General features: G+C 52.9%; 1 protein-coding gene across 1 annotated transcript in view; it reads left to right on the forward strand.

Annotated features, from left to right (window-relative positions):
• LOC125030784 (protein brunelleschi-like) overlaps positions 1-10,000 on the forward strand; it is a 90,736-nt gene that overhangs the window by 1,007 nt on the left and 79,729 nt on the right. The window contains 1 exon segment of the mRNA XM_047621070.1: positions 2,344-3,047. The gene's annotated coding sequence lies outside the window, so the exon portion shown is untranslated.

The following is a 10,000-nucleotide window of genomic DNA, read 5'->3' on the forward strand; positions in this document are numbered from 1 at the left end:
CTCTCTCTCTCTCTCTCTCTCTCTCTCTCGCTCTCTCTCTCTCTCTCTCTCTCTCTCTCTCTCTCTCTCTCTCTCGCTCTCTCTCTCGCTCTCTCTCTCTCTCTCTCTCTCTCTCTCTCTCTCTCTCTCTCTCTCTCTCTCTCTCTCTCTCTCTCTCTCTCTCTCTCTCTCTCTCTCATTCTTTCATTCTCACTATCTCTCTGTCTCTGTCGGTTTCTGTTTTTTTCTGTCTCCCTCTCCCTCTTTTTTCCCTTTGTCTCCCCTTTCTCTCTTTCTCTCCCCTTTCTCTCTTTCTCTCCCTTTCTCTTTCCCTCTTTATTTGTCTTACTGGTTCTCTCCTACTTTCTCTATTGCATTTCTCCTCGACATTCATCCTACCCTCGTGTCAGCTTGTTGCAAACGTCGTAAAATTTTTAAGTCACTTTTCTTCCTGCATTTCTGTCGTTCTCTTGGGCTTTGTTAATTACTTCCTAATACTGGCACGTCGGGTGTATTGTCGAAGGATGGCGGGGAGACATTCCAGAGAAAAATTCCCTGCCAGACTGCTTGTCATTGGAGCCATCTCCCCTCTCCCATTCCCCTTACCTTTTCCTTCTTCCCCGTACCCTTCCCCTTTCCCTTCCCCCTTTCTCTCCCTCTTTCCCTCTCTCCTTTGTCCTTCCCCTTCCCCTTCCCCTTCCCCCTTCCCCTTCCCCTTCCCTTCCCCTTCCCCTTCCCCTTCCCCTTCCCCTTCCCTTCCCCTTCCCCTTCCCCTTCCCCTTCCCCTTCCCTTCCCCTTCCCCTTCCCCTTCCCCTTCCCGAAGATATCCCCTGTGGGATACCTTCGGGGTGTTCTTTGCTGACTAACGACGGCAGGCATCTGACCTACCTGGCTGTGCTAGATTCCTGGTCAGCCGCTGACCTTCCTGCTGACTGCGCTAACTGTGCTGTGTTGATTTTTCTTCCTCTTTTCCTGTTTGGTTTCTGTCGGGTTTCAACATTTCTGCGGGTCTTGGGATTATCGGCTGTTTTTTTCCTTTTTTTCTTTTACAGTTCGTGTCCTCGCTTCCGCTCTTTCTTGTTGTCTTCGTCTCTTTATCTTCCCTCTCTCCCTCCCTCTCTCCCTTCCTCCTCCCCCTTCTCCCTCTCCCTCTTTTCCTCTCCCTCTTTCCCTCTTCCTCGCTCTCTCTTTTCCTCTCCCTCTCTCTCTTTTCCTCTCCCTCTTTCCCTCTCCCTCTCTCTCTTTTCCTCTCCCTCTTTCCCTCTCCCTCTCTCTCTTTTCCTCTCCCTCTTTCCCTCTCCCTCTCTCTCTTTTCCTCTCCCTCTTTCCCTCTCCCTCTCTCTCTTTTCCTCTCCCTCTTTTCCTCTCCCTCGCTCTCTCTTTTCCTCTCCCTCTTTCCCTTTCCTCTCTCTCTTTCCCTCTCCCTCTCTCTCTTTTCCTCTCCCTCTTTTCCTCTCCCTCTTTTCCTCTCCCTCTTTCCCTCTCCCTCGCTCTCTCTTTCCCTCTCCCTCTTTCCCTTTCCCTCTCCCTCTTTCCCTTTCCCTCTCCTCTCTCTTTCCTCTCCCTCTCTCTCTTTTCCTCTCCCTCTTTCCTCTCCCTCCCCTCCCCCTCCCCCTCCCCCCTCCCCCCTCCCCCTCCCTCTCCCCCTCCCTTTCTCCCCCTCCCTTTCTCTCCCTCCTCGCCTCCACCTCCGTTATCATCATAAGCACCACTGGTATGACCCTCATTATCCTCACTGACATCATCCCCATTTATTCGTGCATGTGAACTCCTTGAGAGGGAAGCCATGACATCAGGGCTATTCTGCGATTCTAGTCCGACTTCATAGCGTGGCAGTACTGGCAACCGATGTCCCAGCCTTATTCGAATACTAGGCTTTGTGATAGTGCATGCGAAGTATATTGAATGAGAAGGGGAATAGCATCTAGAAGATTAGAACACGCACATGCACACGCACATTCACATGCACATAGACACACGCACATAGACACACGCACACACACGCACACACACGCACACACACGCACACACACGCACACACACGCACACACACGCACACACACGCACACACACGCACACACACGCACACACACGCACACACACACACACACACACACGCACACACACACACACACACACACACACACACACACACACACACACACACACACACACACACACACACACACACACACACACACGCACACACACACGCACGCACACACACACACACACACACACACACACACACACACACACACACACACACACACACACACACACACACACACACATATACAAGGAAAACGACCACACGCCCCAAGGGTCATTGTCTCTAACGAAACCTCCTGCTATTTTTCCAGTGTTTATGTGAAATTTACCCACAGAAAAAAAGAAAGGAGAAAATTGATAAACTGTCCGCGTTTAAGAGTGATGTAAAAGTGCCGATAGGAAGCCAGCGTGAAGCAAGCGTGAAGCAAGCGTGTGCAATAAAGAGTGAAACAAGGTCGGCAGTGGCCAGGCAGTGCGCGGTGCCCTTCTTCCCCGCTCGGCTCGGAATCAAGGACGTGGCTGGTCAGAAGCGCCGTGAGTTGCGGACTCCTGTCGCGCTCTCTCCCGCCCGGTCGCTCGTTCCTTTTTGCCGTTATTCGGGCGTCAATTTTTGGGCGTGTCCTCCTCGGGGATTGGCGTCCTTCGGAAGGAAAAGAGGGACCTACTGGAGTCCTTCCCCCCTCCCCCCGGTCGAGCGAGAGGTCTTGGAAGGCAAGGAAGTCGAGGACGGAAGAAGAGAGAAAGATCATTGACGAGAGAGAGAGAGAACAGCGTGGAAACGAGCTTGCGTTATCCACGTTCTATTGGATTGGCTCGTTGTGTCTCTCTCGCTTTCTCTCTCTTTCCCTCCCGCTTTTTGATTTGGTCCCCGACGCTCCGATCGGACCGCGGAGGGCGTGGTCCGCGTGGATTCCTCTTTTACCAACCGCCGCCCGAACGAGACCCAGGGACCCAACAGTAACACGCTCGAGGACGTCTACTTAGCGGTCCTCCACCAGCTGCATGTGTTAGTGATGTAAGTACTGTGTTGGTGGTGTAACTAGTGTGTTAGTGTTATAGGGACTGCTTTAGGGATGTAAGTCCTGTGTTAGTGATGCAGGTACTGTGTTAGGGATGTGAGTACCGTGTAAGTGATACGAATACTGTGCTTGTGATGTAAGTACTCTGTTAGGGAGGTGAATACTATGTGACTGATACGCATACTGTGGGGATGTGAGTACAGTGTTTGTGATGTATTTATTGTGTTGGTGATGTAGGTATCGGAAGGACTGTGTTAGTGATGCAAGTACTACGCATTTTCCTGTCTTTTCCTCCGTGACGATTGGCAGAGCGATGAATGGGGATTGGAAGTACGGGTGAAAACAGGTGTCTTGTCCTTCTCCCGCAGCAATAGATTGGGTGTAGAAGGTAAACAAGTGTTATTTATTTTCCTCGCCGGCGATTAGCGTTATAACGAAAATAAGTGTTTTTACTCCCGGAAAGCTTTATGTTTTATGACGTTTTTTTTTTTTTTTTTTTTGGGGGGGGGGCGTGATGAAAGGAGGCATTATACTTTCACCCATGACAGCGTTATAAAACCTCAAGTGTTATTTTCCCCCTTGTAGGCAATTGCCTCTGGATATGTAAGGAAGGGAAGGGGGGATATAAACATTGTGAAGGATGGACGTTTTATTATCGGGGTTGTAAATGTACTGGACTGTTACCCCTTATTTTTCTTTTGTGTGTGTGTGTGTGTGTGTGTGTGTGTGTGTGTGTGTGTGTGTGTGTGTGTGTGTGTGTGTGTGTGTGTGTGTGTGTGTGTGTGTGTGTGTATGGATCGGTACCTAGACTCGCGAAGGTCGTCGTAATAAACACGATTCTATAGCTGTAGTCGGTCTTGTGATTTTCGTCTTCCCGGGCTTGGTGGTGATTTTGTGACCGTAAATCTTTAAGGAATTTTTCGTAGGATGATGGGCTTCTTGCGGCTGGATTATTATCATTATTTTTATTATCATCATCATTATTATTATAAACTTTTTTTTTTTTTTTACTTTTATTATTATTATTTTGATTGTCGAGAGTTCGGAGAAGAGGAGAAAGAAAAAAAAAAGGAAAGAAGGAAAGAAAGAAGAAGAACTAAAGATATTAAACCAATGGTGACCCCTCATTGGGACCGTATTAGGTGTGCGTGTCGTGTTCATGTGTGTGTTTGTAGGAATGTGTGTTCTCAGAGGGAGGTATAGGGCGGCGCGAGGGCAGGGAAGGAGGAGGAGAAGGAGAAGGAGAAGGAGAAGGAGAAGGGACGAGGGAAGAAGGAAGAGCAGGAGGAGGAGAGTAGAGGAGTAGACGAGGAGGGAAGAGGAGGTAGGACGATGGCGGGAGGGAAGGTGGAGGAAGTGGAGGGTGCGGCGCGCAAACACCCTTGGAGAATTAAAGTCCCTTCCGGACCCCTGCGACCTCTTGCTTTTGTCGCTGCGGGGCCCTCCTCGCTCACATATGGCCGTAGGTTCTCTCTCTCTCTCTCTCTCTCTCTCTCTCTCTCCCTTCCTCCCTCCCTCCTCCCCCCTCCCTCCCTCCCTCCCTCACCTCCCTCTCCCTCTCCCTCTCCCCTCCCTCCCTCCCCTCCCTTCCTCCCTCCGTCTCCCTCCCTCTCCCTCTCCCTCTCCCTCTCCCTCTCTCCCTTTCCCTCATCCTCTATATCCTCTCCCCTCTCCCCCCCTATCTCTCTTCCCTCTTTCTCTAACCCCTCTCCCCCCCTATCTCTCTTCCCTCTTTCTCTAACCCCTCTCCCCCCCTATCTCTCTTCCCTCTTTCTCTAACCCCTCTCCCCCCCTATCTCTCTTCCCTCTTTCTCTAACCCCTCTCCCCCCCTATCTCTCTTCCCTCTTTCTCTAACCCCTCTCCCCCCCTATCTCTCTTCCCTCTTTCTCTAACCCCTCTCCCCCCCTATCTCTCTTCCCTCTTTCTCTAACCCCTCTCCCCCCCTATCTCTCTTCCCTCTTTCTCTAACCCCTCTCCCCCCCTATCTCTCTTCCCTCTTTCTCTAACCCCTCTCCCCCCCTATCTCTCTTCCCTCTTTCTCTAACCCCTCTCCCCCCCTATCTCTCTTCCCTCTTTCTCTAACCCCTCTCCCCCCCTATCTCTCTTCCCTCTTTCTCTAACCCCTCTCCCCCCCTATCTCTCTTCCCTCTTTCTCTAACCCCTCTCCCCCCCTATCTCTCTTCCCTCTTTCTCTAACCCCTCTCCCCCCCTATCTCTCTTCCCTCTTTCTCTAACCCCTCTCCCCCCCTATCTCTCTTCCCTCTTTCTCTAACCCCTCTCCCCCCCTATCTCTCTTCCCTCTTTCTCTAACCCCTCTCCCCCCCTATCTCTCTTCCCTCTTTCTCTAACCCCTCTCCCCCCCTATCTCTCTTCCCTCTTTCTCTAACCCCTCTCCCCCCCTATCTCTCTTCCCTCTTTCTCTAACCCCTCTCCCCCCCTATCTCTCTTCCCTCTTTCTCTAACCCCTCTCCCCCCCTATCTCTCTTCCCTCTTTCTCTAACCCCTCTCCCCCCCTATCTCTCTTCCCTCTTTCTCTAACCCCTCTCCCCCCCTATCTCTCTTCCCTCTTTCTCTAACCCCTCTCCCCCCCTATCTCTCTTCCCTCTTTCTCTAACCCCTCTCCCCCCCTATCTCTCTTCCCTCTTTCTCTAACCCCTCTCCCCCCCTATCTCTCTTCCCTCTTTCTCTAACCCCTCTCCCCCCCTATCTCTCTTCCCTCTTTCTCTAACCCCTCTCCCCCCCTATCTCTCTTCCCTCTTTCTCTAACCCCTCTCCCCCCCTATCTCTCTTCCCTCTTTCTCTAACCCCTCTCCCCCCCTATCTCTCTTCCCTCTTTCTCTAACCCCTCTCCCCCCCTATCTCTCTTCCCTCTTTCTCTAACCCCTCTCCCCCCCTATCTCTCTTCCCTCTTTCTCTAACCCCTCTCCCCCCCTATCTCTCTTCCCTCTTTCTCTAACCCCTCTCCCCCCCTATCTCTCTTCCCTCTTTCTCTAACCCCTCTCCCCCCCTATCTCTCTTCCCTCTTTCTCTAACCCCTCTCCCCCCCTATCTCTCTTCCCTCTTTCTCTAACCCCTCTCCCCCCCTATCTCTCTTCCCTCTTTCTCTAACCCCTCTCCCCCCCTATCTCTCTTCCCTCTTTCTCTAACCCCTCTCCCCCCCTATCTCTCTTCCCTCTTTCTCTAACCCCTCTCCCCCCCTATCTCTCTTCCCTCTTTCTCTAACCCCTCTCCCCCCCTATCTCTCTTCCCTCTTTCTCTAACCCCTCTCCCCCCCTATCTCTCTTCCCTCTTTCTCTAACCCCTCTCCCCCCCTATCTCTCTTCCCTCTTTCTCTAACCCCTCTCCCCCCCTATCTCTCTTCCCTCTTTCTCTAACCCCTCTCCCCCCCTATCTCTCTTCCCTCTTTCTCTAACCCCTCTCCCCCCCTATCTCTCTTCCCTCTTTCTCTAACCCCTCTCCCCCCCTATCTCTCTTCCCTCTTTCTCTAACCCCTCTCCCCCCCTATCTCTCTTCCCTCTTTCTCTAACCCCTCTCCCCCCCTATCTCTCTTCCCTCTTTCTCTAACCCCTCTCCCCCCCTATCTCTCTTCCCTCTTTCTCTAACCCCTCTCCCCCCCTATCTCTCTTCCCTCTTTCTCTAACCCCTCTCCCCCCCTATCTCTCTTCCCTCTTTCTCTAACCCCTCTCCCCCCCTATCTCTCTTCCCTCTTTCTCTAACCCCTCTCCCCCCCTATCTCTCTTCCCTCTTTCTCTAACCCCTCTCCCCCCCTATCTCTCTTCCCTCTTTCTCTAACCCCTCTCCCCCCCTATCTCTCTTCCCTCTTTCTCTAACCCCTCTCCCCCCCTATCTCTCTTCCCTCTTTCTCTAACCCCTCTCCCCCCCTATCTCTCTTCCCTCTTTCTCTAACCCCTCTCCCCCCCTATCTCTCTTCCCTCTTTCTCTAACCCCTCTCCCCCCCTATCTCTCTTCCCTCTTTCTCTAACCCCTCTCCCCCCCTATCTCTCTTCCCTCTTTCTCTAACCCCTCTCCCCCCCTATCTCTCTTCCCTCTTTCTCTAACCCCTCTCCCCCCCTATCTCTCTTCCCTCTTTCTCTAACCCCTCTCCCCCCCTATCTCTCTTCCCTCTTTCTCTAACCCCTCTCCCCCCCTATCTCTCTTCCCTCTTTCTCTAACCCCTCTCCCCCCCTATCTCTCTTCCCTCTTTCTCTAACCCCTCTCCCCCCCTATCTCTCTTCCCTCTTTCTCTAACCCCTCTCCCCCCCTATCTCTCTTCCCTCTTTCTCTAACCCCTCTCCCCCCCTATCTCTCTTCCCCTCTCACTTCGCCCTCTCACTTCGCCCTCTCACTTCGCCCTCTCACTTCGCCCTCTCACTTCCCCTCTCACTTCGCCCTCTCACTTCGCCCTCTCACTCGCCCTCTCACTTCGCCCTCTCACTCGCCCTCTCACTTCGCCCTCTCACTTCGCCCTCTCACCTTGCCCTCTCACTTCGCCCTCTCACCTTGCCCTCTCACTTCGCCCTCTCACTTCGCCCTCTCACCTTGCCCTCTCACTTCGCCCTCTCACTTCGCCCTCTCACTTCGCCCTCTCACCTTGCCCTCTCACTTCGCCCTCTCACTTCGCCCTCTCACTTCGCCCTCTCACTTCGCCCTCTCACTTCGCCCTCTCACTTCGCCCTCTCACTTCGCCCTCTCACTTCGCCCTCTCACCTTGCCCTCTCACTTCGCCCTCTCACTTCGCCCTCTCACCTTGCCCTCTCACTTCGCCCTCTCACTCGCCCTCTCACCTCGCCCTCTCACTCGCCCTCTCACTTCGCCCTCTCACCTTGCCCTCTCACTTCGCCCTCTCACTTCGCCCTCTCACTTCGCCCTCTCACTTCGCCCTCTCACTTCGCCCTCTCACTTCGCCCTCTCACCTTGCCCTCTCACTTCGCCCTCTCACTTCGCCCTCTCACTTCGCCCTCTCACTTCGCCCTCTCACTTCGCCCTCTCACTTCGCCCTCTCACTTCGCCCTCTCACTTCCCCTCTCACTTCGCCCTCTCACTTCGCCCTCTCACTTCGCCCTCTCACCTTGCCCTCTCACTTCGCCCTCTCACCTTGCCCTCTCACTTCGCCCTCTCACTTCGCCCTCTCACTTCGCCCTCTCACTTCGAAAGGCAGTCCCCATATGAGGAATTCATGGACAGGCCCCAGCCGATTCCTTCATTAGGGCGAGCGAAGAGTCAATCAGGGTTGCCTGGGCGGAGGAGAGGGACAGAGGGATGGGGAGGAGAGGGACAGAGGGATGGGGGGAGGAGAGAGGACAGAGGGATGGAGGAGAGGACAGAGGGATGGGAGGAGAGGGACAGAGGGATGGGGAGGAGAGGGACAGAGGGATGGGGAGGAGAGGGACAGAGGGATGGGGAGGAGAGGGACAGAGGGATGGGGAGGAGAGGGACAGAGGGATGGGGGGAGGAGAGAGGACAGAGGGAAAGGGAGGGGAAGGGACATGTAAGGGGGCGGCCCTCGGAAAAAATGAGGATCCCGCAGGCAGGATTCATTACCGTGACCCCGGGGCGTTAATCTGTAACTTGATCCTGAAAATACTGCGGTTGGCGTCGATCACAATATCCTGATTATGAGCTTAGAAATGCTTTTCGATGCCGCGTTTTAATGTCGACGCTGAAGAATCAAAATAAATGAATAAATGAAAAAAATAGATGGTAATTTCGTCTGCCTTTGCCTCGGCTCTCGGCCCAAGACAGGAGGCAGGGTGTTTCAGGCTTTGAATATATTACCGTGATGATGTGTTGTCCCCGGAGGAAGTTCTGGGAACACTTAGCACTGCACCCGTCGCCGCGCCTCGCCTCGCTCCTCTTTTCTCGGCGGGTCTCTGGGTTCTTGTGTGTTTTATCTGGATTTCTTGTTTTGTGTTAGTCTCTTCGTTGTCTTGGGTTCTTTTTTTACGTTTATTGGTCGTTCTGTTTTTGTTGTGTTCGATGTTTCTGTTTTTACTTGTCGTATCTCCTCGTTCTTTCTCCTCGTCTGTATGTTTTTATATTTGACTTTACTTCGTTCTTAGTCCTCTCTCTCTCTCTCTCTCTCTCTCTCTCTCTCTCTCTCTCTCTCTCTCTCTCTCTCTCTCTCTCTCTCTCTCTCTCTCTCTCTCTCTCTCTCTCTCTCTCTCTCTTTCTTTCTCTCTTTCTCTCTCTCTTTCTCTCTCTCTTCTCTCTCTCTCTCTCTCTCTCTCTCTCTCTCTCTCTCTCTCTCTCTCTCTCTCTCTCTCTCTCTCTCTCTCTCTCTCTCTCTCTCTCTCTCTCTCTCTCTCTCTCTTTCTCTTTGCGTCACATTTCCACCTCTTCACCCACCACTTCCTCGTTTTCTTTTTCCCCTCTTTACCCCTTCCCCTCCCCCTCTATACCCTCCCCCCCATCCCCGGGTCCACGTTGCGGGACTCCTGTAGTTGGTTAGTTTTTGCCAGGTGTTAATAGATAAGTAGCAGCTGTAATCGTGAGAAGATGAACCTGCTCGAAATCTCCCCTCCCCCCACCCCCCTTTTTTATTTATCTCCCGAGATGACAAAAGAAGGATTGTTTGAAGAGATGCCGTTGCATGAAAGGGAGGGGGTGGGGGGGGAGGTCGTCGAGGGGTGCGAAGAAGGTGGGTGGGGGGGGGGGGGACTCGGAAAGAGAGTTTGCGGGGTTGGTGGCAAATGGGGGGGGGGGGGGGGGAGGCTGCGCTCTTGGCTCCTTCTATGGGCAGGTGAGGAGAGAGAGAGAGAGAGAGAGAGAAAGAGAAAGAGAAAGAGAAAGAGAAAGAGAAAGAGAAAGAGAAAGAGAAAGAGAGAGAGAGAGAGAGAAAGAAAGCAGCAGAACATGAGACAAAGATAGAGAAAGAGATAGAGAACAACAACACCTCTACCCCCTGCCCCCCCCCCTCCCACCTTGACACAGGAATGTTGTCTGGTTGGT

Source organism: Penaeus chinensis, chromosome 2 (genome assembly GCF_019202785.1).
Source record: "Penaeus chinensis breed Huanghai No. 1 chromosome 2, ASM1920278v2, whole genome shotgun sequence".
Classification (NCBI taxonomy): Eukaryota; Metazoa; Arthropoda; class Malacostraca; order Decapoda; family Penaeidae; genus Penaeus; species Penaeus chinensis.